Genomic DNA, 13002 nt, shown 5'->3' on the forward strand with positions numbered 1-13002 from the left:
GGGCTCCAGCATCAGTCTTGGTAAGGAGAGGTGCTCCTCCTAGCCTATAGAATCCCAGTGGATGGAGATGATGGTGGGTCAACAGGACTCTCTAGGATGTACAAAGCTCCTTCCAGCTTCCTTGAGCTCAGCTTTCATCCACCCAGCAAACCCTTAGCAACAATTAATTCAGGAACCAGCTCTAAGTCTAGCTGAATTGGCTTGGGGGAAGGAAGAGTTGTTCTGGCTGGAGTTTTCCAGGGGGAAAGGCCTGGGCAGCAACATTGTTCTCTTGCATAAAGGACAGTGCCATCCGCCACCAAGCTGCTCACGAGGTGGGTCAGAGCGACCCATGTCCACAGGGAGAAAAGGATGCCTGTGTTCCAGAGGGATGTGGGAGAGGGACAAAAGGCTTCTGTTGTAACAAATGCAAGTGTCAGGAGAGGAGAATTCATTGCTCCCGAGAAAGCTGCTCCCGCCAGCAGCTTTGGGGCTGGAGTCGAGCCGGGTTCAAGTCCAGTCTCTGTGGGCAGAACTCTGGCAACTGACTTGACCTCCCTCAGCCTCAGTAAGAGGGGAAATTTGTGTGTGTGTATATAGTGCGCTGTGCCTAATGCGCCCAGATAACGGTCACTATCATCATGCAAGTTACTATTCTCACCCATCAAAGGAACCTGCAACTGTCGGGTGAGCTCCTGGTACAGAAGGAAGACCAAGCAAAGCAAAGAACAGCAAAGAAGAGAAGAGCAGAGGCTTCTTTCTGAGCCAGACAACTGGAGCCAAAAGTGCAGAATCAGCTCACTGGCTAACTTAGAAAACCTTGAGTCCAGGAGGCCCCAATCTGGCCAATTGTGATAGAGCATCTGTATTTTATGGGTATCATGTTTTATTATTTTTACACCACATCAAATTCCATGAATCCATTTAGTTTCTAACCAGTCGCTCCAAAGTCAGAGTCCCTCCCAGAAGGGCAGGCACAGCGTGAGCAGAGCTGGCAGCCGCCATGGTGTTGGCCTTGCTCTGGGTCCATGGCGACAGCAGGGTCCAGCTCGAGACAAGAGAGCTTTTGTTTTGAGAAGGTGCTGGGGTTGGTGCGCAGCAGCACGCCCCACACGAAGCTGCTTCCTCAGTCCATTTTATGCGTGTGGTTTGTTTCTCTGGAATCGAGTCCAGGGATGTGAGAGCAAGTGACCAATGCCGGGAAGGCACCCGAGGAGGCTCGCCAGCGCGTCCCTGGCAGAACTCGGCACAAGTATTCATCTGAATATGCTTTGTATAATTTTTAAGGACTCAGAAATTTGCCGTTGTGAAATAAAATTCATATATGTGGCAAGACAAGAAAAATGTAAACACGAAGATTCTTCTCTGCCCGTTGGCCTCCCCTCCCCTGCACTGAGCATCTTGTACCCACACTAGGCGTGGAGCAGACCACCCCCCATAGGCAGGGACCCCTGCCAACCTTAAGCAGCATTACGCTCCCAGCACCAAGACAAATCCTTAAAGGCAACATTCCTCCTTGAATTATAAAGGGTCACAGGACCCACACGATGGTGCTTAAATCTGATTTATATAAACTGTCAACAATATGTCTTTTTAACGTACAGCCTCAATCTCACAAACCTTATATAAACTATGTCTTGACTTCTAATGGGTAGACTTTCTGTGATGCTCTTCCCAGGTTATAATCCTCAAATTTGGCTTGAATAAAAAATTCCAATTCCTTCTTAGAATAGTTTTTTTATTCAGAAAAAACAACTGAATAGTTTTTCATTGATGCCATAAAAACTCATCAGGTTTAAGTTTAAAGAAATCTCTAGATTAGCCTCCTTTTTTTCGTTTTTTTACTCAATGGTAACGTTTTGTTTAACTGCTCTGTGAGCACCGCTCGTTTTACAGCCTTGTCCCACGTGGGCCCAGCTCAGCACGCAGCATTCAAGTGCATGAAGCCAAGTGAGCCACAGCGGAACCCACTCAATCGATGGCTAAAATTAGTCAGTAGTGAGGGTTCCTACACCTTGTTTTCAAAACAACTATGTGGACCTGAACCCTCTCCAACAACAATGATCCAGGAGGTGGAATGAGTCAAATTATACAAAGACTTAAATAAAAATTTACCAACTAAAACAGAGAATATTAAAGATCAGTTCAGTTCAGTCGCTCAGTCGTGTCCGACTCTTTGCGACCCCATGAATCGCAGCACGCCAGGCCTCCCTGTCCATCACCAACTCCCAGAGTTCACTCAGACTCACGTCCATCGAGTCAGTGATGCCATCCAGCCATCTCATCCTCTGTCATCCCCTTCTCCTCCTGCCCGCAATCCCTCCCAGCATCAGAGTCTTTTCCAATGAGTCAACTCTTCGCATGAGGTGGCCAAAGTACTAGAGTTTCAGCTTTAGCATCATTCCTTCCAAAGAAGGTTTAAATCCAGCAGTCTAATTCCTAGCAGTTTTCCTACTGTGGGACAATAATATTTTTTGCTTTTTAAAAAACAAACCAAGTTTGGAACTTCCCTGGCAGTCCAGTGGCTAAGACTCCACGCTTCCAGTTCAGGGGCCATGCTTCGATCCCTGGTCAGGGGACTAAAATCCCATAAGCTGCTTGCAGTGTGGCCAAAAAGATTAAAAACAAAGTTAAAGACGTTGTAAATAGTTGGCCTGATATTTAAAATTTTAGTATAAATGAAATAGATCCACAGGTATATTTCTTATTTAATAGTACAATTGAGGGCTAATGTAAATATAAATGTAAAGAGTATGTAAATAAAATCATAAGAGGAATAAACTATTTTGGGAAATTAAAACAATGTAGCCTCCACAATAAAGTCAAGTAAGTTGATACAGTTCCTAGGATGTGTGTATTATCCACCAGCAAGGTGGTCTCAAGACAGTCAGCCCCTCACATGGGGATGGCCTTTCTCCAGAACCACTGGACGTTTTGACTGTTTTGACCTCATCTCAGAAGTCATGTAGGGTCTCTGTCATCATTTCCCACTCGTTATCGGCAGGTGGAGGCTAGCTGCCCTCACAAGCAGGGGACGGAGTGGTGGCAAGCCCACACTGGACAACAGGGTGTGGGAAGGGAGGCACTGTCAGGGCCAACTTTGGACAAAGCACTCTGCCCTCCAGCCAAACCACAGAGACACGCACAGTAATCCCCCAGACCCGCAGGGCTCACCCCACTGCTCGCCAGAGCCCCAGGAGTTGGGCCAGTGTGCTGAGCCTCCGCAGACGCGATTCCTCAGAAAAGTGGCTTGAGGATTCCAAGCATGTGACCTAAAGAGACAAGTTATCTGACCCAGTCCTCTTGCCCTGCGTCCAGTGGTGGAATGGGTTAGGAGAACCCTAATGAGATAGTCCAGTCTGAAGAGGAAATGGGAGGCCCGGCATGCACAGCAGCCCCTCGTCAGGCTCTACAGTGGCTGGGCATGACCCCCACCTCTCCACTTCGCCCCCTTTCCACCTCTCAGCCATTTTTCCTGTTCCATGAAAAGCAGTCCATGTTGTAGCTGCTGCCTGGCTGACGAAGTTCAGGGTCCAAATGCTGCTTTCTGTCTTGTGCTTTCTCTGGTTCTTTCAGCGCAAGCTGCTATTGATTCTGCCGGTTCTGTTGTCTGAATAACTGTGGGTTTTCTACAGAGTTCATTGACGTTCACAGCACTTGACAAAACCTAAACCCGAATCTGTTTGAAACGGGCCCATCTCTAATTGGCCCTCATGCAGCTTCTGCAACCAGTGCCCTCAGGTTTGGAAGGCGATTGATACGACAGCGTCTGAGGGGCCCATGTACAAAGTCCACAGGAAGCTTTTGCTCACAAAACAGATATGAGCAGCAACTGAACTATTGCGGAGTCTTTGAGGGCTTCACAATGCCATCTCATCTTGTCCCCGCTCTGAGGCCACTCTTCCCCAACAGCCCGTGGAGTCAGCCTTTGCCCTGAACCTGCTCGTTCTTCGAGAATCTTCTTCTGGGAGAGAAGGGGCATAAGAAATAGTTCCATTTTTGAGCCAGCCATGGTCCTTTGTAGCTCTTTTAAGTTCTGTTTGGAAATTGGATTATCCTCCTCTAGCTCCTCTCTTCCAGACCATTCTTAGACACATAGCGAGGAGACCCGGCTGACACTCTGATGCTGCTGGGAAGCCACTTCAGCAGACCGGAAGTCCACTTCCACACAGGTCACCCTGGGACCCAGTTCCCACGGCTGAATAACGAAGACTCTTTCCTCCTCTTCTGGTACATTGCTTTGATTTCCTTGCCTTGGCCCCTAGGTGTGCAAGCCTCCTGCTTCTGTCTGGTTTCACACTAGGGCTGCAGGCTCTAGGCTCTTGTTTTGGCAGCACCCACAATGCAGCACCAAACTCTGCCCCGGTTCCCAGTGCCGTGTAGGAAGCCACCAGCGGACGGTGTAAAACACTCACCCTCTTCCTTATTCTCACCAGGCGCGCCATCAGGGAGCAGGGACCCATCTTGCTTCAGCTCCATGATGTCCGGGCCACAGCTGAGAAACCTGGAACAGTGGGATACCTCAAACAGTGGTAGTGGGTGACCCAGGACCCTCTCAATCGCATGTCTGGCACCTGTATGGGTTCCCAAGTGGACTTTCACAGCGACTGGGTTCTGAGAGCAGGCGTTTCTGCAGAACCAGAGGGCTCTGCACAGCCTCTTGTGAGCTGGCCTCAGAGGTCACTGCTGGTCTCCTGTTCTATTGGTTAAAGCCCACCCAGATTCAGGCAGAGGGAATGTTATGGGAAGAGTGTCAAAGAATTCACAGTCGTTAAAAACCCACGGTTCATCCTCTAGCCGTACATCACCTGCGAACAGTGGAGGGTGCACATCTTTTTTAAAGACGTTGAAAGATTACTTTCAATGGAAGTGTCTTTTACATTGTGTGGTTTACATGGTATGCTGCATACTTTTTTTTTTTTTCGGATCAAGGTTATTTTTTATTGCACATTTACTACACACATTTTTATCCATTTAAAGATACAGAACACTCCAGTGTCCCAGAAGACTCCTTCACAGCATCCCCTTCACAGTGTCTATCTCGGGCACGCATGCAGTTTTCAGGGGAGGAACACAAGCCTATGAGTGGGACTGTTGAATTGCAGGGTAGGCATAGGTCTAACTTTCCCAGAAACTGCCAGTTTCTAACTTAATTGTACCAGTTTGTATCCCACTTTCTCCCCAACAACGTGTAACTCCAGTCCCCAAAATACCAACACTTCAGGATTTTCAGTCTTTTAACCGTTCTAATGGGAGTGTGGTGACAGCTCACTGTGATTTTAATTAGCATTCCTTGATGTGTCTATGAGCTTTTGTTGTATATGCCAAACAGTCCCAAAGTTGAATCATTGACTTAGCTCACGATTCTGCATACTGGCTGTTAGGGATTTATTCAGCAGGGTTTTCAGGAGGGCCTCCCCTGCACTCATTCCATCTCCAGTCACTACCGGCCACCAGGTGGCTTTGGTTCTGGAGGTGACCGGTTGTCAAACGTGTGTGTGTGCTGTGCATGTATATGTGTGTGCCTGTGCATGTGTGTGAGGCAGCCATCTATCTCTGCTCAGCCACCTCTTCACCTGGTGGTACAGGTTTCAAGACCATGAGACTGGAAACTGTGGCTTCTGGAATCCTAACCTTGGAAATTGTACAAGGTCACTTTTCAACTTCTGTGGGTATATTTATTGCAAGGCCAGCCCAGATTCAGGGGGTCCACTTCTTGCTGGGAAGCCTGCAGAGTACTGTGGGCATTTGGTGGTAAAAACTAAAGAGAAATCTTGTCTAAAGCAAGTCAGGAAGCCCAGGATGGGGAGCTCTCATGCCTCGCAGCTCAGCTCCCATTCCCAGACAGGAAGCTGACTTCACCAACCACAGGAGAAGGAGAATTTCCTCCCTGCCTGGCAGCAGCTGGGCAATGAGCAGCCGTTATCCCAGAGCCTCCCTTCCCTCCCATGGACTTTTCCTTTACAGGAGCCCTTCCAGCTCCCTCTTTGGTCTGTGAAGTGACCTTCTTCTCCCTGTTCTCTGGACTTGCCTATGGTTTGCCATAACCTGCACGTCCTGAATTGCAATTCTGCTGCTATTTCTGAATAAGTCTGTTTTACTGGTAAGATAACTGGCTGTTTTATTTTTCAGGGTGGCATTTGCAGTGTCACACACTTAGCTTTTTTTTTTTAAACTATTTTATAGTAAATAGTTCTAGAAATGAACTATTTACATTTCTAAACACAGAGCATTTGCTCGCCCATCCCAGGAAGCTCCCTCCCCTAAAAGTCTCATCCACTTGTGGCATAAAGCTTGAAGCTCAGGACCTCATGATTCATGATTTCCATCAGGTCTAGTAGCCACTGGGGAGCAGTAGCTCTTCTAGTTTCAGGCATTTGTGAGTTGGGAAGACGAGGAGTCTGAATTTCCTGCCAGACCCAGCACACGCTGCTGAGATGGGAGCGACAAACAGGACGCTCCCAGGCATGCAGGGGTGGTGCACAGGCCCCTGTCCTCACCTACCGCCCTCAGTCCTGAAATCACAGGGCAGTATTCCCAGGTCCATGGTCTAGGAGTCAGTGCATTTGGATTAGTGCCTGGTTCTGCTCCTTGGGCTTCCCTGATAGCTCAGGGAAGAATCCACCTGCAGTGCGGGAGTTGCTAAGTCACTTCAGTCGTGTCTGACTCTGTGCTGCCCCATAGATGGCAGCCCACCAGGCTCCCCCGTCCCTGGGATTCTCCAGGCAAGAACACTGGAGTGGGTTGCCATTTCCTTCTCCAATGCATGAAAGTGAAAAGTGAAAGTGAAGTCGCTCAGTCGTGTTTGACTGCTAGCGACCCCATGGACTGTAGCCTACCAGGCTCCTCGGTCCATGGGATTTTCCAGGCAAGAGTACTGGAGTGGGGTGCCATTGCCTTCTCCTGCAATGCGGGAGACCTGGGTTCAATCCCTGGGTTGGGAAGATCTCCTGGAGAAGGGACAGGCTACCCTCTCCAGTATTCTGGTCTGGAGAATTCAATGGACTGTATAGTCCATGGGGTCGCAAAGAGTCAGACGTGACTGAGCGACTTTCATTTTCACTTTTCTGCTCCTTTCAGGCAGCTGCCATCTCAAGACCCTGCTGCTCCCTGGAATGGCATGCAGGCCCCTGTCCTTCCTTTTCTGCAAGAACTGGCTCCTCAGCATGGAGGAGTTGGGGTCCACAGCAGCCTTGTTTCACATTGAACGATCTTGGTCCCTTTTGGTTCAAGCAGGTGGTGCTTTCACGGAAGTAAATTTTGTGAGCACTGTTCATTGTGTGAACACGTCACAGTTTGTGACTCCAGTCTCCTGGTCACTGACACTTGGCATGGTACCAACATTTTTGTCATAAAGCTGCTATCAACATTCTTGGGCAAGGCATCTTTTAACATGTTTTTTCATTTCTTTTGGACAAAGGCTGTGGGGTCTTTTCTGGGTCCTCCAGGTTCACCCATGTTGCTGCAAATGACAGTATTTCCTTCTTTTGATGTATATCACAGCCTCTTTAGCCACTCACCTGCTGATGCATATTTAGGTTGTTTCCATGTCTTGGCTATTGTGAATAGCGCTGCTCTGAACAATGACCTGCGCGTATCTTTTTAAATTGCTGTTTGTTTTGGATATATCTCCAGGAGTGGAATTGCTGGATCACATGGCATCTTTATTTTTAGTTTCCTGAGATACCCTTCTCCACAGTGGCTGCACCGGTTTACACTCCTACCAACAGCTTACACAACTGAAGCGACTTAGCAGCAGCAGCAGCTTACAAGAGTTCCTTTTCTGCGGCACCCTTGCCAACATGTGTTACTTGCAGACTTTTTGATGATGACCATTCAACCAGGTGAGAGGTGATAATCTCATTGTGGTTTTAATTTGCATTTCCCTGATGATTAGCAATGTTGAACAACTTTTCATGTGCCTGTTGGCCATCTGCATTTCCTCTTTGAAAAAAATGTCTGTTCAGTTTTTCTGTGCATTTTAAAATCAGATTATTTTTTTGATGTTGAGTTGTATGAGCTGTTTATATACGTTGGATAGTATTTGCAAATATTTTATCCTATCAGCAGGTTGTCTTTTTCTGGTTTGCGTATTCTTAATTGTCTCTTTCGACGAGAAGGGCTTTAACTTTTGATTGTCTGATACAGCTGTCAGCAATCTATGGTCAGTCAGCCCTTTGCCTGGATTTGTAAATAGAAGTTTTATTGAAACACAGGTGTGTACATTCATTTCTGCATTGTCCAAGCTGTTCATGCTATGACCAACAACAAGGTCAAGTGATTCTAGCTGAGGCTGCCTGCAAAGCTTTAGAATATTTACCATCTGGACTGCCCTTTACAGAAATGTTTGCTGACCACTGGTCTAATTTACCAATATTTAACTTTATTGTTAGTGGTTTTTATGTCTGAGGAATCTTTGCTGCTTCTAGTTTTGAAGTTTTGTATTTAGATGTGTGATCCATTCCAAATAAGCTTTTATGTCTTTTGTGAGGCAGGCAAATACGTTCATGTTCTTGCAGCCCACCTTTTGAAAAGACTCTTCAACCCAAGGAGGTGCTTGGGCACCTTGGTTGGAAATCAATGACTGTAAAAGTCTGAGTCTACTCCTGGATTTTCTTTTCTTTTCCACTGATCTCTTTATCATTTTGCCAGTTCCACACTATCTTGATTGCTGTATCTTTATAAAAATTCTTGAAGAATTGTGGAGAATTGACTTCTTAAATATATTGAATTTCCAATATGTGAACATGGAATCTCCCTTCACTTCTTTAGATCTTTCAATGATTTTCTCAGCATTAAAAATTAGTTGTAGTATAAAACCTTTCACTCTGTCTTTCACTCAGCTTAAAACTAAATATTAAAAAAACAAAGATTATGGCATCCGGCCCCATTACTTGATAGTAAATAGACAGGAAAAAAGTGGAAGTAGGGACAGATTTCCTCTTCTTGGGCTCTAAAATCACTGTGGATGGTGACTGCACCCATGAAATCAGAAGACGATTGGTTCATGGCAGGAAAGGTATGACAAATTTAGACAGTGTGTTGAAAAGCAGAGACATTACTCTGCTGACAAATGTCCAGATAGTCAAGGCTATGGCCTATCCAAGTGGTTACACATGGTTGTAAGAGCTGGATTGTAAAGAAGGCGGAACACCAAAGAACTGATGCCTTCGAACTGTGGTGCTGGTGAGGACTCCTCAAAGTCCCCTGGACTGCAAGGAGATCAAACCAGTCAATCTTAAGGGAGATCAACCCCGAATACTCATTGGAAGGACTGATGCTGAAGCTGAAGCTCCAGTATTTTGGTCATCTGAAGCGAACAGCCGACTCATTGGAACAGTCTCTGATTCCGGTGGAAGATTGAGGGCAGAAGGAGAAGAGGGTATCAGAGGATGAAATGGCTGGATGGCATCACCAATGCAGTGGACATGAGCTTGGGCAAACTTCAGGAGATGGTGAGAGACAGGGAGGCCGGGTGTGCTGCTAGTCCATGGGTTGCAAAGAGTCAGATGCAACTGGGCGACTGAACATAAAGCCTTGCACATATTTTTGTTAAAATTATTCGTAAACATTTTATGTTGATGCTTATATTGGTCAGTCTCAGCCTATCTGTAGTGATGCTATCAGCTAGAGATGCCTGGGGGCCCTCTCTGGACCCATCCTATTTGCTCCCACAGATGTTTTTCAAGGTCTTGCCAAGGTTGGACTAGCCCTGTGGTTATCATTGGGATTTTAAGAAGCACCTCAGCAACCATCATTAAGGAGCTTTGAAAAGACACGTTTTGTTACTCACAGGTCCTGGAAGGTACAGATTGCCCAGGGCACACAGTCAGGTCTCAATATGCAGTGCGGGGGAGGGGAAGTGGAGAGATAGAGCTCTCTGGGGTTCTGCCTTTATTGGGGTGGAGGGTAGGGTCTAGAGTTTTTCTGGCTCACTCTCTATTGGTGAATTTAAAATATAAGAGAGGGAATGAAGGGACAGGACGGAAAAAGCAAACCATCAAAGGGTCAATTATCTAGGTCAACCGGTGCTTCCTAAAAAGGGGAAGTTCGTGGATGATCTGGCTCTTCATCTAGTTATGTGGCTGGTAATGTGCTTATCTGAGATGGCTGTCTTTGAAGCAGATGCCTCAGCCATAGAAAGCTTAATGTCAGTCCCTTGCATTGTATTCAAAAGCTAATTGTCAGGTGCTTGCATTAGTGTGTGTGTGTGTGTGTGTGTGTCCTCATGCTCAGCTGTGTCTGACTCTTGGGGACCCCAGGGACTGTAGCCTCCCAGGCTCCTCTGGACATGAGATTTCCCAGGCAAGACTGCTGGAGTGGGCTGCCGTTTCCTACTCCAGGGGATCTTCTGAACCCAGGGATCAAACCTGCATCTCCTGCATTGTCAAGCAGATTCTTTACCACTGAGCCACCAGGGAAGCCCAAGAAGGAATGCTATTTTTTTTTTTTTTTTATTTTTTACTGAAGGATAATTGCTTTACAGAATTTTGTTGTTTTCTATCAAACCTCAACATGGATCAGCCATAGGTATACATAGATCCCCTCTCTTTTGAAACTGCCTGCCATCTCCCTCCCCATCCTACCCCTCTAGGTTGTTACAGAGCCCCTATTTGAGTTTCTGGAGACATACAGCAAATTCCTGTAGGCTATCTATTTTGCATAGGGTAAGTTTCCATGTTGGAGAAGGCAATGGCACCCCACTCCAGTACTCTTGTCTGGAAAATCCCATGGATGGAAGAGCCTGGTAGGCTGCAGTCCATGGGGTCGCTAAGAGTTGGACACGACTGAGTGACTTCACTTTCACTTTTCACTTTCATGCATTGGAGAAGGAAATGGCAACCCACTCCAGTGTTCTTGCCTGGAGAATCCCAGGGACGGGGGAGCCTGGTGGGCTGCCGTCTATGGGGTTGCACAGAGTCGGACATGACTGAAGCGACTTAGCAGCAGCAGCAGCAGCAAGTTTCCATGTTACTCTTTCCATACATCTCACCCTCTCCTCCCCTCTCCCCATGTCCATAAGTCTATTCTCTATGTCTGTTTCTTCATGCTGCCTTGTAAATAAATTCTTCAGTACCATTTTTCTAGATTCTGTATATATGCATTAGAATACGATATTTATCTTTCTTGTTCTGACTTACTTCACTCTGTATAATAGGTTCTAGGTTCATCCACCTCATTAGAACTGACTCAAGTGAGTTCCTTTTTATGGCTGAGTAATGTTCCATTTTGCATATGTACCACAGCTTCTTTATCCTTTCATCTGTCAATGGACATCTAGATTGCTTCCATGTTCTATCTACTGTAAATAGTGCTGCAATGAACAATGGTATATATGCATCTTTTTCAATTTTGGTTTCCTCAGGGTATATGCCTAGGAGTGGGATTGCTGGGTCATATGGTGGTTTTATTCCTAGTTTTTTAAGGAATCTCCATTCCGTCTTCCATAGTGGCTGTATCAATTTACATTCCCACTAAGAGTACAAGAGTGTTCCCTTTTCTCCACACCCTCTCCAGCATTTATTGTTTGTAGACTTTCTGATGATGGCCATTCTGACCGATGTGAGGTGATATCTCACTGTAGTTTTCATTTGCATTTATTTTTCTAATAATGAGCGATGTTGAGCATCTTTTCATGTGTTTGTTAGCCATCTGTATGTCTTCTTTGGAGAAATGTCCATTTAGGTCTTTTTCCCAGTTTTTGGTTGGGTTGTTTGTTTTTCTGGTATTGAGTTGTATGAGCTGCTTGTAAATTTTGGAAATGAATCCTTTGTCAATTGTTTCATTTGTTATTATTTTCTCCCATTCTGAGGGTTGTCTTTTCACCTTGTTTATAGTTTCTTTTGTTGTGCAAAAGCTTTTAAGTTTAATCAGGTCCCACTTGTTTACTTTTGTTTTTATTTCCATTACTCTAGGAGGTGGGTCATAGAGAATCTTGCTTTGATTTACGTCATCAAGTGTTCTGCCTGTTTTCCTCTATGAGTTTTATAGTTTCTGGTCTTACATTTAGGTCTTTAATCCATTTTGAGTTTATCTTTGTGTATGGTGTTAGGAAGTGTTCTAATTTCATTCTTTTACATGTAGCTGTCCAGTTTTCTCAGCATCATTTATTGAAGAGGCTGCCTTTGCCCCATTGTACATTCTTGCCTTCTTTGTCAAAAATAAGGTACCCATAGGTGCATGGGTTTATTTCTGGACTTTCTATCTTGCTCCATTGGTCTCTATTTCTGTTTTTGTGCCAGTACCATACTGTCTTGATGACTGTAGCTTTGTAGTATAATCTGAAGTCAGGAAGGTTGATTCCTCCAGCTCTATTCTTCTTTCTCAAGACTGCTTTGGCTATTCGGAGTCTTTTGTGTTTCCATGTGAATTGTGAAATTTTTTGTTCCAGTTCTGTGAAAAATGCCATTGGTAATATGATAGGGATCACATTGAATCTGTAGATTGCATTTGGTAATATAGTCATTTTCACAGTATTGATTCTTCCTACCCAGGAACATGGAATATCTCTCCATCTGTTTATGCTGTCTTTGATTTCTTTCATTGCTAAGTTGCTTCAGTCGTGTCTGACTCTGTGCGACCCCATAGACGGCAGCCCACCAGGCTCCCCCGTCCCTGGGATTCTCCAGGCAAGAACACTGGAATGGGGTGCCATTTCCTTCTCCAATGCATGAAAGTGAAAAGTGAAAGTCAAGTCGCTCAGTCGTGTCCGACTCTTAGCAACCCAATGGACTGCAGCCCACCAGGCTCCTCGGTCCATGGGATTTGCCAGGCAAGCGTACTGGAGTGGGCTGCCATTGCCTTCTCCGTTTCTTTCATTAGTGTCTTATAATTTTCTGTGTACAGTTCTTTTGTCTCCTTAGGTAAGTTTATTCCTAGATATTTAATTATTTGTGTTGCAATGGTAAATGGGATTGATTCCTTAATTTCTCTTTCTGATTTTTCATTGTTAATATATAGAAATGCAAGTGATTTTTGTGTATTGATTTTGTACGCTGCAACTTTGCTAAATTCATTGATTAG

At 45.5% G+C, this 13002-nt stretch overlaps 1 protein-coding gene across 1 annotated transcript in view; it reads left to right on the plus strand.

The window, feature by feature from the left end:
* The first annotated feature begins 7703 nt into the window (after nucleotides 1-7703).
* PRMT2 (protein arginine methyltransferase 2) overlaps nucleotides 7704-13002 on the plus strand; it is a 45532-nt gene continuing 40233 nt past the window's right edge. The window contains exon 1 of the mRNA XM_061424263.1: nucleotides 7704-7823. The gene's annotated coding sequence lies outside the window, so the exon portion shown is untranslated. The remainder of the gene's footprint in view (nucleotides 7824-13002) is intronic.

The sequence above is a fragment of the Bos javanicus genome, chromosome 1 (genome assembly GCF_032452875.1).
Source record: "Bos javanicus breed banteng chromosome 1, ARS-OSU_banteng_1.0, whole genome shotgun sequence".
Lineage (NCBI taxonomy): Eukaryota > Metazoa > Chordata > Mammalia > Artiodactyla > Bovidae > Bos > Bos javanicus.